Source organism: Vicugna pacos, chromosome 5 (assembly GCF_048564905.1).
Source record: "Vicugna pacos chromosome 5, VicPac4, whole genome shotgun sequence".
Lineage (NCBI taxonomy): Eukaryota > Metazoa > Chordata > Mammalia > Artiodactyla > Camelidae > Vicugna > Vicugna pacos.
In genome coordinates, this window is record NC_132991.1 from 18569351 (window position 1) to 18585155 (window position 15805).

General features: G+C 36.8%; 1 long non-coding RNA gene across 5 annotated transcripts in view; it reads left to right on the plus strand.

The window, feature by feature from the left end:
• Window positions 1-15805, plus strand: part of LOC140696348 (uncharacterized) — a 314939-nt gene that overhangs the window by 156120 nt on the left and 143014 nt on the right. For all 5 annotated transcript variants that reach the window (XR_012072547.1, XR_012072544.1, XR_012072545.1 and 2 more), the window contains exon 4: window positions 6311-6430. This is a non-coding gene — a long non-coding RNA (uncharacterized lncRNA). The remainder of the gene's footprint in view (window positions 1-6310; window positions 6431-15805) is intronic.

The following is a 15805-nucleotide window of genomic DNA, read 5'->3' on the forward strand; positions in this document are numbered from 1 at the left end:
CCTGGAATTCACCCATGAGGTCCCCTTCTCTTGTACAATTAATCCTTGAACAACGCGGGTTGGAACTGTGCAGGTTCACTTATACATGATTCTTTTTCTATAAATGCTACTGTACTACATGATCCATTGTTGGTTGAATCTGTAGGTGCAGAATCCCGAATCCAAAGGGCCGATTGTAAAGTTATAGGCAGATTTTTGACTGCACGAAGGGTCTGCATCTCTCTAATCCTTGTATTATTCAAGAGTCAAATGTACACCATACACAAAAATAAACTCTAAATAGATCAAAGACTTAAACATAAGACAAGATACAGTAAACCTCCTAAAAGAAAACATAGGCAAAACATCTCACATACATCTCAGCAATGTTCTCCTAGGGCAGTCTACCCAAGCAATAGAAATAAAAGCAAGAATAAACAAATGGGACCTAATTACACTTACAAGCTTTTGCACAGCAAAGAAAAGCATATGCAAAACAAAACAACAACCTACTGAATAGGAGAAATTTTTTGCAAAAGATGAAACTGAGAAAGGCTTGATCTCCAGAATATATAAGCAGTTCGTACGACTTAATAAGAAAAAAAAAACACCCAATCCAAAAATGGGCAGAAGACCTAAACAAGCAATTCTCTAAGGAAGAAATACAAATGATCAATAGGCACATGATAAAATGCTCAATATCACTAATTATCAGAGAAATGCAAATCAAAATACAATGAGATATCACCTCACACCAGGCAGAATGGCCATCATTCAGAAGTCCACAAATGATAAATGTTGGAGAGGCTGTGGGGAAAAGGGAACCCTCCTACACTGCTGATGAGAATGCAGTTTGGTGCAGCCATTCTGGAAAATAGTATGGAGATTCCTCAAAAGACTGAAAATAGACTTACTATATGACCCAGGAATCCCACTCTTGGGCATATATCCAGAAGGAACCCTACTTCAAAAAGACACCTGCACCCCAATGTTCATAGCAGCACTATTTACAATAGCCAAGACATGGAACCAGACTAAATGTCCATCAACAGATGACTGGATAAAGAAGAGATGGTATATTTATACAATGCAATACTATCCAGCCATAAAAAATGACAACATAACACCATTTGCAGCAATATGGATGTCCCTGGAGAATGTCATTCTAAGTGAAGTAAGCCACAAAGAGGTAGAAAAATACCATATGATATCACTCATATGTGGAATAAAAAAAAAACAGAAGAAGACAAATGAACTTAAATATAAAACAGAAACAGACTCATAAACATAGAATACAAACTTGTGGTTGCCAGAGGGGCGGGAGGTGGGAAGGGACAGACTGGGAGTTGGAGATTTGTAGATACTGACAGGTATATATAGAATAGATAAACAAGTTTATACCATATAGCACAGGGAAATATATACAAGATCTTGTGGTAGCTCATGGTGAAAAAGAATGTGACAATGAATATATGTATGCTCATGTATAACTGAAAAATTGTGCTGTACAATGGAAATTGACACAACATTGTAAACTGACTATAACTCAATAAAATAAAATTAAACACACACACACACACACACACACACACACACACGCACGCACACACACAGAAGAGTCAACTGTATTTAATTTAGGATCAATTCCTCCACCACTCCCTAGGGAAGGTGTGTTTCCTTTAAGACTCTCCAACTACTGCCAGACCTAGGCTTTGATTTTTTTTTCTCCCATCTGTTCCCTAAAGCTATCAAACTAAATTTAGGAGAAATGTAAATGTAGGTCAAAAGCAGTGTTGGCATTCCTTGATGTTTCTTCTATGCATATAATAATATTTTATTCAAGGTTTTTAGTTAGTTTTCAAGGGAGGAATTATTTAAATAACCTAGCCTAACATCACTTTTAGAAGCTAAATTAGAAATTTTCCAATTCTCCAATACAACATTTAACCTTAGAATAAAACTGTCTACTCAACAAAATATAATTCAAGTATTAACAACTAATGAAAATAATTAAATATTTCAACTAAAAATCTTGTTAATCTTGTTCTACAGAATGACAGTCGACATATGGTGAAAGAAAAAGGCAGAGTGGTTTGTGGTCAAATAAATTTTGCAAATGCTATTAATAAACACTTTTTTGGCGGGATCTCTGAACTTTGTCTAAAATACGCACTTGTGTAGAGGACAGGTGTATATGTTGCTGTACTTTCTGAACTTATTTTAACATAAAATTTCTTTTATACTGTAGCATCTCTAGAGGACTTGTGTTCCACGGCATGCAGTGGAAAAAATTCCTAAAAATTAATAGCTACAGATTTGGGAAGATGTGGCCTTATGTGTTTATGATAATTTATTTTTCCCTAATTTGTATACACCTAATTGTGCCTATTTTCAGCTGTTCAATAGTATTTTCTCCTTTTGTAAGTTCATTTGGCATCTTTCTATAAATTGCAAAATACTTACCAAAAGACTGATAATAACTATTATATTATTGGCTCTAAACTGACTTTTCTGTTTTCAGGTTGTTATTTAAGGACTCTAAGAAATCTTGAGTAAATATGATTTCAAGATAAATATTGGCATATAGGATCTCTTAATGATTTTCTAATGAGTCCCTGTGGATTCTATCAGGACCCCTATTTTCATATTCAGTTCTGTCAAAGGTGGTAGTAATATTAGCCCCAGGTGGGAAAATTGTGAGGTAATCCTGAGTTTAGAGAAGATAAGTGTGAAGGAATTTTTTTAAAATAATGAGTTTTTGTAAGTTGAATTCTAAGTAAACTTTGTGAATCATTTGGATTGAAAATGTGGCCCCACTTCACTTCGTAACTACCAGAATTAGCCCCAAGACATCTCACTAGCACTACTTGACACTTTGTTAAACACTCACCATAAATTCCTACTTTTGTAGACAGAGTTTTAGTTTTAATTAGTTTTCAGTGGTGTAGCATTCCTTGCAGAACTAACATCATTGTGGTTGAGATTATGGATTGATTTCTCGAGTAATAATGAAGGTTACTAACAAAAGACCATCCAAGCTCACATCATCTCCTTCCACACTCCTAATTTAGAACATCAAACAAGTTTAACTTCCCCATCTCATTTGCAATTATTTTCTTAAATTGCATTATATTAAAAGAAAAGCTATAAGTTATTCATATATCTCTTACCTAATCCTGAATTACATCTCAAAATGATGATAATCAACAGGCTGTAGAAAATGGTACGATATTTATAGCAACATGGTAACCAACTTAATTAAGTAATATCAAAGACAAATTGAAATCTCTGTGTTATTTCTCTTGATCCAGACAATTTTCCCCATGATATGCAAACTCAGATGGAATTACATGGCTTGATTACTTTTTAAAGTGATTATTGAGTTCTCCAGATACTTACTGGTTCCTCAGGATCAGTTATCCACATTTATAAAGTGCTATATCTAATTGGCAAATCTATTTCACTTACACTTTTTAAATTGCTCCATTGTTGGTCAAGCCATGTTTCACAGAACCAGACTTCATTATACAAAGTAATGTAGTTACAAATATGATTTCAGGTTTCCCTAATGCTGTTTCTCTGATTATGCATGACAACTAGGATAGACTATAGGCATTGAAAAGACTGAAGCTGCTATATCATTTTCCATATTATGGAATCATTCTATATTCTTTATAAATGTGGATCCCAGCAGCAGGTTTAAACTTGATTTTCTGCATCATAGTTTATACTGTAGGCAATACAATAATATCAATAGTTCAATAGATGAAAAAAAACCATAAAAGCCAGATTATTTAATTATAGAATATAGAGTTAAAGGAGACATTAACAATCTAGTACAGCTTCTAACTAAGGCAGAGATCGCTTCTGCTATGGCCCAGATAAAGGCTAGTCATTTTGCATTTAAACAAGTTCAATAATATAAAAATCACGTGCTAATAGGGAGTCCCATAACATTTCAAAGCCTCAGAGAAGTCGCATCCTTGTGGGTAAGCCTACAGAGCCAGACTCTGTAGGTTCAATTTCCATTTCTGCCATCTCCTGGCTGGGAAGTTAGGTTCATTTCATAACATCCCTATACTTCAATTTTGTACTGTGTAAAGTAGATTTCTATAAAGATTAAATTCATTGACACATATAAAGACACAGTTAATAATGTATAAACACATCTAGAATAATTATTGGCATGAAAGCAATCATATTTTTTAGAAAATTATGTCCTATATTAAACCAAGCCTCTCTCCCAGTACCTTCCACTCATCAGTTCTAGCTCTGACTCTAAAACTGCACAGTGTGAAACATTAACCTCATCCACATTTCTAGTCTTGGTCTTCCAGGCTTCTTTTCTTCAGGCAGAGAGCTAACTAGTCTCTGATATACATGAATACTGTCTTCAGGCCAGTGGAAGCCTAGGCTAAGATGGATATGTTTCTTGAAATTCTTTGATTGACACATAACAATATTAGTTTCAGGTGCACAATATAGTGATTCAATATTGGTATATATTGTAAAATGATCACAACAAAAAATATAGTTAACAACCATCACCATGCATAGTTTCAAATGTTTTCCCTTGGGAGGAGCACTTTTAAGATCTACTCTCTTAGCAACTTTTAAATACATAGTATAATATTATTAACTATATTTACCATGCTGTACACTACATCCTCATGTCTTATTTATTTTATAAATGAGACTTTGTACCTTTTGACCACCTTCACCCATTTTGCCCACCTCTTACCCTCACCCCTGCTTCTGGCAACCATCAATCTATTCCCTATGTCTATAAGCTCCTTTGTTTTGTTTTTGTTTTTATTTAGATTCCACATATAAGTAAAACCATACAGAATTTGTCTTTCTCTGTCTGACTTATTTCACTTAGCATGATGCCCTTAAGGTCCATCCATCTGTCACAAATGGCAAGATTTCCTTCTTTTTTATTGCTGAATAATAGTCATCTATATATTATGTTTTCTTTATCCGTTCATCCACTGATGAACACTTAGGATGCCTGGCTATTGGAAATAATGCTGCAATGAAATGGGATCACAATGATTTTTTACAAGACCCTCAACATACTCATATTTCTTCAAAAAATTCACATTTCATTTTGGCAAAAATTTAACCACTTAATTTCAAATGAGGAAAGTATGCCACACACCAAATATGTACACACACATATGCACTCACATGTGTACATTGCTGCTGTGGCTGCTGGAGCCAGAGACAAAACACACACTTCTCAGCACCATTTTCCTTTGTGGGGCTTCCTAAGACACAGCAGGAGCAACCGAATGAAGATAAATAGTAAATATTTAGTCACCATTTCACTTTCAGAAACAGAATCTTTTCCATCTCCTCACGTACTTCTATCAAGCCTTCAAGAGGTCAAAGTCATTCATCAGGAGGAAAATTATGTAGAAGAAAATAATATACTTTAGTCCTAAAAAAAGTAAACAATCTAGCACATGGTATAAAGGATGGAGTGCACCCTTGGCATCTGTACAGGCTCTTCAGTCCACAGGCACAGTTGCCACTACATGGCCCTTTGCCATTTATTTATGTAAGTTGGTTCAGATAATTTTGCATAATTACCAGTTGCACAGGGGCTTTGTTCCTACTCTTCTATTATCTGTAAGACCCGAAACAAGCTATTTAGCTTCTTGCTGCCACTTCTGACAAGTGGTGTTTAAAAACAAGCTTGCTTACCTCACAGATTTAGGTTACCTGGAGACAAAAGAAACCTTAAAATGTTAAAATCACTTTAAGGTATATACAATTTTAAAAATTGTCAGGACTGTTGCTATTCAAAGTCCTGAGAAGACTCTGGGTCCTCCATTTTTTTATTCCCAAGAATATTTGGGTGTGCCGAGTGATTTCTTTCCAAAACATTCGAACGTGGGATCTGTATCAGGTTTACTTGGTTTTTCTCCAGCCATGACACTCAGATGCTGTTTTCCCAAGTTTCGACTGAGTTCTCAGAGGGCACAAACCAAGACTTCTCATCAGGGTACCTCCACAAAAGCAGATATTTAATAATGATAATTAAATAAATGTGCGGACCAAAGCATTAAAAAAAGTAGTAAAATATCATCATAACAGTTCTTTAGTGCTTCAAAAGCTAATCTGAGAAAGTCTGCCTTAAAATGTCAGTGTGAACACATATTAAGAAATTTTTTTAATCATAAAACACTAATATTAAACCAAAACATTGACATTTTCAGGCTGCCAGGGAGTGCTAATACTGAGTAATCCCTATAGTCCTGGGACAGTAACAGGGGTATTTCTGGCCATGATGGTACCTTTCAGTGTTTGTCTCCTTCTCTTGCAGCACCTGGTGAGCCTACAGGAGGTTCATCTGAAAAACTGAAAGCAGGTGGCCTAGAGGAGACGTTCTGTTGCTTCTGCATTTCAAGGCACCTGGAACAGAAGCCTGACAGTCAACCAACACGTATGTCATGCCGATTTCATTACTATAAAGTAGTGCCTCAGAAAAAGAAGGAAGAAAAGCTTTCATAGAAAACACCCCTGACACTTTAGATTCTGCAGTAGCAGTAGGTTACAGCAGCAGAGGATTCTGCAGTAGCAGAAGTCAATGTTATTTTTTTAAGTTTCTTTGGCAGGCATTTCCAAAGTTCCATAGGTGTTTTCGCTATGAGTGAGAAAGGGCTTAGTCATCACTTTTTAATTCAAATGATACTTGTTCATGCCATCTACATACTAGGCACTGGTGGTAGATGGAGAGTATAAAGACACAATTCCTCGTCCCGTGAGACTTATGCAATATTAAAGTGGTAGTTCCCAAAGGTGGGGGGAGAGTACTTCCTGAACCAATATCTAAGAGCTTCTCCTAGGAAGTTGTTAGAGTTGCCACTTCTCAGTCCTCACCCCAGACCTACTGAACCAGGAGGTATGGGTGCTGGGCACATCTATATGGTCTTAAAAGGCTCCAGTCGATCTGATGCAGGTGCCACTGAAACAGAGAAACCAGATATTCAATTTAAAATTACAATATTGGGAATATAACAAGCAAAAAAAAGAACCTCCTGTGGGGAACTTAGAAGAAGTGGAGTTAACTTACAGACAGCATATTAAAGGTTTTAATTTTAAAGGCATGAGGTCACCAGTAGTTGTGAGTAGAACTGGTAACTTTCATTGCAGCAAAACTTCCTCATCATGGTGTGCCTTTTCTCCTCTGTAAGTAAAATCTGTGAATCTCATGGTCCTTCAGTGCCATATGGCATTTCCTTCCACTCCAGGTTCAAATCACAGCTCCAGAGACACTGATAAGGGTGAAAAGAGTGACACTTTTTACAAGAAAGGGGTGAGATATTGAGCTTGTCCCTAGGCCTGGTGAGAAGCTGTCAGGACAGCTCTCTTCCCAGTGGGGTCATGGAACACGTGCAGAGGCCTCCAGCAGGCTCTTGTGAACAGCAGCAGCCCTGCTGCACACTTACTGCCGCGTTCTGAGGCCTGGGTCCTGGGCTCTGTTACACAGCCTGGGCTCTACTAACATAATTTTAGAAAGATCATCTGATATGAGTAATGGAAGCACTTGGCTTTACGTCTAAAACGCTGGTTCTCAACCATGGCTCTACAAATAAAGATCACTCAGGGAGCTCTAAAAAAGTACCTAAACCAGGGATTTAACCCCAGAGATTCAACTAATCTCAGGGAGAGTCCAGGCATCATTATTTTTCAAGGAATCTTCAAGGCGAATCTCAGGTGCAGTTGGGTTTGAAAAGCACTCAGCCTTGCAACTCAAATTGTGCTTTGTGGACCAGATGCATCATACCATCAGGAAGTTGGTTAGAACTGCAGAATCTCAGGCCCCAATCCAAACCTGCTGAACCGGAAATAACATTTTTAACAAGACTGACCCCGCCCCGCCCCAGCTGATTGCCATGTGCATTTAAGCGCGAAGTACTGGTCTGAAGGGTTTGTGACTGATTCCTCCCTTGTGAGGTATCTGTTCCCCTAATGCGAAATCATAGCACACATATTACCCAGCACAGACAGAGAGTGATTTGGTATTCCTTGGCTATCTGTAGTTTATCCTGAAACATGCACTTTTTGTGGATTCATCCTGAGAAGAGTTCTCAGGGCGTATGGAAACGTTCACATCAGAAGATGTTTGGTTTAGGAGGCATGCAGTGATGTGGTCTCGTGGCCATTTAGAGGGTGATTGGGAGATTTCTTTCCAGACCTCACATGCGGCTTGTAATTTGAGGAACACTGTACCCAGCAATATGGTGTGGTATATAAGGCTAAGTTATTAATTTCACTGACTCTTACAGTTATGCTTATCTTTACAATAACTATGCAAGTAAAGCATCATTATGACCATTTTTGCATAAGGCAACTGAAGTCCAGAAGGGTTAAATTACCTGCACCTGAGATTTGCCTTGAAGCTCCCTTCAAAAATAATGATGCCTGGACTCTTCCTCAGATTAGTTGAATCTCTGGGGTTAAATCTCTGGTTTAGGTACTTTTTTAGAGCTCCCTGAGTGATCTTTAGTTGTAGGGTTAAAGTTGAGGTCACTCAACTAATAAATATCTAAGTGATAATTCAAACTAAGCCACAGAGACATCAAAAACCAAGATCTTTTCATTATACCAACTTGATTGCTTTAATTCTGAAAGCTTAAGTAAAGCGTCACTCTTCTCCTTTATACAACCTCTAGAATGTATAAATCATTCACTGCTCTTAGTATGAATAAATGATAATTGATTATAACTTTTCAGAACTGTCCTTCATCATCTGCAGAAATGCCAAATACTCTGTACTTAATCCCAACGTGGCCTTCATCTAATCAAAGGGCTTATTTTTGGAACAGTTGTTTTTGAGTGTTAATAAACGATAGGCAGATGTGATGGGATTTGGCATATTTTGGAATCAGATAAAAAGCACCTGTATGCCATTTCTGGGTCTTTCCTTAGCTCTACCAAATTAATTCAATTACAGCCCTTGTCAGGCAGCAGAACATTGAACTGTGGGTGCCTGCATCTTTTTATATATTAAAGGTGCGATTGTAGAGTTTTCCCATTACTCTGGACTTGATGTATACATGAAGAAAGCAGCAATATTAAAGCAATAAAACCTGTCTTAAAAAGGCATTTAGTCACTGTAGTTCCCCTTGGTGGAAATGACCTTGGCTGCATCTTTCATGCACCCTTGCATTTGGCTTAGGATGCATAATTCATACAGCAATCAATTAGCTGACTATAGAGCCTGCAACAAGAGGGAATATTTCATATAAATCATTGCTGGCTAAATTGCTGGGACAATTAATAAAGTAGGAAATCTGTGGACATCAATTTGTAGGCAACACAGGTTCATCAAAAGCAAATCAGTTTCCTCCACCTCTTGGAAAGAAATTGCACACAAAGGAAATATCAGATATCATTTAGTCACTATTTCTTAGGAAAGATATCATTATATCTTGATGAAGATAATATTATTTGTTGTTTTTATGAATGTGAACAAGTGCCTAATGTAAGTGGCTCATTTATTTGGCTTATGGCACTCAATCAACAATGCCATTCTATGAATTAAAATAACAGCAATCAAATAAGTATTCCTGCTTGTGAAACATCTATAACCTAGCACAGGGGGCCTCAAAATGAGATCTCTGGTAGGTCATGTGGGTCCACAAGGTGGCCTGTGGACTCTTTTAAAATGCAAGTAATCTCAGCATGTGTTAGTTGAGCTTCAAGTGCTATTTTCATTAATTATTTCCATGTGTGCCGCACATACTCTGGAGTGCTTCTCTTAGAAGTAAAGCAAGCCTGCTTTTGGCATGTGTGCTAAATAAAGCTATCCTTTTTTTGTTTTTTATATATTGCTCAAAAATAATTTGAAACCATATTAAGAATACAGAAACATCTTTTTTAATGACTAACTGCTCAGTCAAGAGTCACATATATGTCATTTTATTAAATGGAAAATTACAACAAACATGATAGCCTTACTACATAGGTTTATGGTTATAATTTGGCTTCACATTATAGTCACCTGGAGAACTTCTTAAGCCCACCTGTGCCTAAGGCTTATCTCCTGGAGATACTGTTCAGTTAGTCTGGTCAAAGGCCTAGCAACAGCATTCTAAAAAACCCTCCCAAATTGAGTTAAATATGCAGGCAAGTTTGAGGACACATTTATCTATGGTATTGCATAGGGCGGTGTGCCTCAAACTTGAAGGCGCATACAAATCCCCTGGGGAATCCTGATGACTCTCAGATTTTGATTCAGTAGATCTGGGGTTGGGACTGAGGCTACAAATCTAACAAGCTCACAGGTGATGCTGATTTTACTGGTCCTTGGACCACCCATTGAGTTGCAAGGGGATGGAGCAGTGATTCTCACACTTGGCTGCCCATTGGGATCAACTGGAAATTTTTGAAATGCTTCTCAAATAATTTTTGTGGCATGCAACATGTGCATCTGTTTTTGCTGTTGTTATTGCTTGCTGTTTCTTTTTAAAAGCTACTCAGTTTATTCTAGCTTATGCAAAGTTTGAGAGTCACTGGTATAGAGCAGTGATCCTCAAACTAATTCAAACATTAGACATTATAGAGGAATTTTTTAAATATACTAATACTCCAGACCCAGATTAAACTAATCAAATCAGAATTCCTGGGGTGTGGGACTAGGTATAAAGATATTTTAAAAGCACACCGTACAATTTTTATGAAGAGCCAAGTTTGAGAACCCCTGGTATAGACAAGGGTGGGAAATATGCTAGTGCCCAGGCTTTGATGAAAAGTCAAAGCAAGATGCTGTCTCCTCCTATGCCATCTTCTATCATGTTCACAATAGCAATGAAAATATAAAATAAAGAAAAAAAATCGTATGTAGAGGGTCTTATCCGACAAAACAAGATATGGAAGCAGATTGCAATAGATGGAAAAGACTCACAATACTTCTGGATAATTAATTTCCATGTTTGACCAAATAATCTGTAATTCCAAAGTTAGTATAGGATCACTTTTTTATTGAAGTAGAGTCGATTTATAGTGTTGTGTTAGTTTCTGGTGTACAGCATAGCGATTCAGATGTACACACATATATATTCCTTTTCATATTCTTTTTCCTTATAGGCCATTACAAGGTATTGAATATAGTTCCCTGTGCTGTACAGTAGGACCTTGTTTATCTATTTTATATATAGTAGCTAGTATCTGCAAGTCCTGAACTCCCAATTTATTCCTCCCTACCCCTCATTCCCCCTGATAACTATGTTTGTTTTCTATGTCTGTGAGGCTTGGATGACTTTTTTAATACTGGAAATGCACAACTATACAACTATTGGAAATAAGCAAGACCAGACAAATATTTTGAAAAGGGAAATATGGGGAATAATCTTTCAGATATGAAAATATACCATAAGACCATATTAATTGAAAATATTCCAATTTCAGCAGAAGACTAGAAAGTTAAACAGAATACAAAACCAAAAAATGGATCGATCTATCTATCTATTTAAATTTTCTAAAGATAAAAATGTCATCATAAATCAGTTGGGAAATTATTAGCTACTTAATAAACAGAATTGAGATATTTTGAAAATAATAAAATTGGATCTCTACCTCATTTCACAGACCAAAATAAATTCCAGAAGGAGTAAAAGCGTAAGAAAAAATAGAATAGAATTGTTTTAACCTTGGTATATGGAAGGCCTTCTCAAAAAAAAAAAACAAAACTGAAACATATTGAAAACAGTTGACAGATTTGGATGAACACGCACAATTTTGTTCTCTGAAAAACAACAAAACAAGAATTTTAAAGACAAACGAGGTCCCAAATAGACAGAAAACTGAACATATACGTATATAAATGCACTATCTCCTGAAACCTCAACAGAGTGCCCTGAAGAGAGATTTTTAATGTGTTTAATTTCACAAGGATGAGGAGGGTGAGAGAGAAGGGGGGTTTGGCAATATACTTCTTCACTCTAGAAAGCAGAAGTCAACGAGTGTGAGAACAGAAGCAGAAAACAAACAAAAATGTCAAATGAGGCACTGGTTGCTAAACCTGAAAGCTAAAATTTAAGGCAGTGTTTTAAATGACACTATCTATGAAGTCACAGGAATTAGTGGCACCAGGTACTCCCAGATGTGGAGGTGAATGAGAGGGAACTAAAATAAGGAAGAATTGTTCCAAAATTACAAAAGAAGCAGATCCCCTCTCCGACCTTGCCACATCCCCACTCCAGAAGAGGGCTGGGAGTTTGTTTTTGCCTTAAACAGAGGGTGTTTGGGTCACCATGCATGCTAAGGTAAAGTACTGAAAATGAGATTAAAGGGATGAATTTTTACTGAAGACTGACATCCCCTCAGCCCTCCTGTTTTTTCATCAGCTTCCGGAATATTAGCAGCTATGTCTTTATCCTACAAGCAGGAGACTGGATGGACCTTCCCTGGGGATTCTGACCAGCACAAGAGAGAAATCCTTAAGAGATGAATATAAGGGGCTCTTCAGTAAAGCAGCCAGACCAGGTTTTCCTGTAGTGAATCCCATGGTCAGTTAGTCCCACCATCCCACTAAAGCTTTCTGCAGCTTTCCCCCTACTCTTAAATATGAGCAGTCAAGAGTTACAAAATAGTGGGGGAAGACTTTGATAGGGAAGATGAAGACTGAAGTGAAAGAACCAAAATAAAACAAGTGGCAATAGACCATGCAAAGAGCAGAAAAGGTGAACAAAACATACTATCATCAGTATTCTCAGAGATGGATACAACATCAAAAGCAATCATTTTTAAGTGGGACTATGTCAAACTTTGCTGTGTAGCAAAGAAAACAATCTACAGAGCAAAAAGGCAACCTATGGAATGGGAGAACATTTTTGCAAACCATACATCTGATAAGAAGTTATGATCTTCATTTATAAGGAACTCCAACAACTCAATAGTAAAAAGTAAATAAATAACCCAATTAAAAGTGGATAAGGGATCTAAATAGACATTTCTCCAGAAGAGACAAACTAATGACCGTTAAGTATTTGAAAGGATGCTCAACATCACTAATCATCAGAGAAGTAAAAATCAAAACTGCAATGAGGTATACAATGAGTATAACGTGAGCTCACACCTGTCTAGGATGGCCATTATCAAAAAAATCAGAAAATACAGGTGTTGATGGGGATGAGGAAAAATCTGAATCCTTGTGCAATGTTGGTAGGTATGTAAAATGGTGTGGTCACTATGAAAGACAATATGGAGGGTCTCTAAAAATTAAAAAATAGAACTACCATGTGAGGTAGGAATTCCACTTCTGGATATTTCTTCAAAAGAATTGATAACCTGATTTTTGTTAAAGATTACTTTTGATTTTTAAATTTTATTTACTTTTTGATGGTGGGGAAGTAATTAGGTTTATATATCCATTTTTTAATTTTTTCCTTTTGTTTAGTTGAGGTACTGGGGATTGAACCCAAGACCCTGTGCATGCTGAGCACACACACTCTACCACTGAGCTATACCCTCTCCAACTAAAAATCAAATTTTGAAGAGATGTTTCTGTAACTGAGAGACCCACCACAGAAAAGGTGAACTAGTATAATCCCCAGGGTCTTTCTTAGTAATGAAACTGGTAAAAATGCAATTCAGAGTAAACTGATATTTCCCAGATGGTTTTTTTTTTAACAAAACTTGAGTATTCTAAGATAGGGTAGATAAACAAAGACAGAAAGAAATTAAGACAACAAACAGGTAAAGCAGGAAGCTCCCCTAGTTTGCCATCTGGATGAAATAAATACTGATGCCTTCAGTGTTTCTACCAACCCTTGCTTTGCTTTTGCTCTCCTAAGACGCTCCCTCCCTCAGGAGCAATGCGTCTTGACAACAGTTGGAGGTGAAAGAAATGAGGTGGTTAAAGAAAAACTGTCACTATCTCTAGTGCCCCCACTCCCTAAAATATCCAAATCCAGAAAATTCTAATCCAAAACACTGCATTTCTAATTCCCACTTCCCCTTAACAGAAATATGTATCAAAATGGAAAAGATATAGTGCCATGATGAACAAAGCCTTCATTGTGGCTGATAGTTTGAATTGTTTCTCTTGGTGCCCCAGAGACTCTACTACCTGACACACTGCTCCACAATGAGAATCAGCTTGAATGAAAGATCCATCTTCTTTTGTTTGTTTGTAAAGCAAACAGTGACTGTGAGAGTGAAAACAGAAGGGAGAAGCAGCGGGATGCCTCACCTGCAGACACGTTCTTCAGGCAGATCATTTGTAGCAAAGAAAATAAATCCCTATGGGCGTTGTAGATCTGAAAATGGACTCTTAAAATTATCAGAGTGCATGACACACCTTCATGCACATCCATGGTTACATGTATTTCAGTTTGAAGTACTGCCAGTGTCAGGGAAAGTTCCCAATTTAAAAAAAAAAAAGAAAAGAAAAAAAACTTTCAGGTCATAGGAGTGTAGAAGAGGACTGGAAGCTGCAGAGAGCAGGAGAGAGAAGGAGATGGACCTTAAGTTGACTGTTTCAAAGCCAACTCATCGCTCATGGGCATAGCTGAGAATGTTGGTTTTCATTCTAAGATAAATGAGAGTCCTTTGAAATAAATATAGGTAGAACAAGGTCAGATTTACATTTGGAAACATTATGGAAAATGAATTTGCTTTAGCAGTTTAGATGCAGAGAGAATAACAGCATACCATTACCGTTACAAATGGTAACGAAGGGAAACAGACAGACTCATTGGATATTAGAAAACAAAACTGATAGAAGTTCACTCATTATCAGAAATGTAAATCAGAACTACAATGAGGTATCACCTGACACCAGTCAGAATGGCCATCATTCAAAATTCCACAAATGACAAATGTTGGAGAGGCTGTGGAGAAAAGGGAACCCTCCTATACTGCTGGTGGGAATGCAGGCTTGGTGCAGCCACTGTGGAAAACAGTATGGAGGTTCCTCAAAAGACTAGGACTAGATTTAACCATATGACCCAGGAATCCCACTCCTGGTCATATATCCAGAAGGAACCCTACTTCAGAAAGACACTTGCATCCCAGTGTTCATAGCAGCACTATTTACAATAGCCAAGACACAGAAACAGCCTAAATGTCCATCAACAGATGACTGGATAAAGAAGATGTGGTATATTTATACAATGGAATACTATTCAGCCATAAAAATGACAACATAACACCATTTGCAGCAACATGGATGTCCCTGGAGAATGTCATTCTAAGTGAAGTAAGCCAGAAAGAGAAAGAAAAATACCATATGAGATCGCTCATATGTGGACTCTAAAAAAAAAGAACATAAATACAAAACAGAAACAGGCTCATAGATATAGAATACAAACTTGTGGTTGCAAAGGGGGGGTAGGAAGGGATAGACTGGGAGTTCAAACTTTGTAGATATTGACAAGCATATATAGAATAGATAAACAAGATTATACTGTATAGCACAGGGAAATATATACAAGATCTTGTAGTAGCTCACAGCGAAAGAAAATGACAATGAATATATGTATAACTGAAGAATTATGCTCTACACTGGAATTTTACACAACATTGTAAAATGACTAACTCAATTAAAAAATGTTTAAAAAAAAACTGATAGAAGTTGATGATTTGGGGGTGTGGGGAGGATGGAGATGAAGATGTACCAGAATGACTTCTAGATTTCTAGTTTGCAGATCTAGAAATTTTTTTCATTATTTTCTCAATAAAAATATTTTTTTCTGAAAAAAATGTAAAATAACACTTAAAACTAATTTTGTAAGTTGACTTCAGTAAAAAATAAGAATTAAAAAATAAATAAATAAACCTTTTAAAAGAGGGAACACAAATCTGCAAAAGT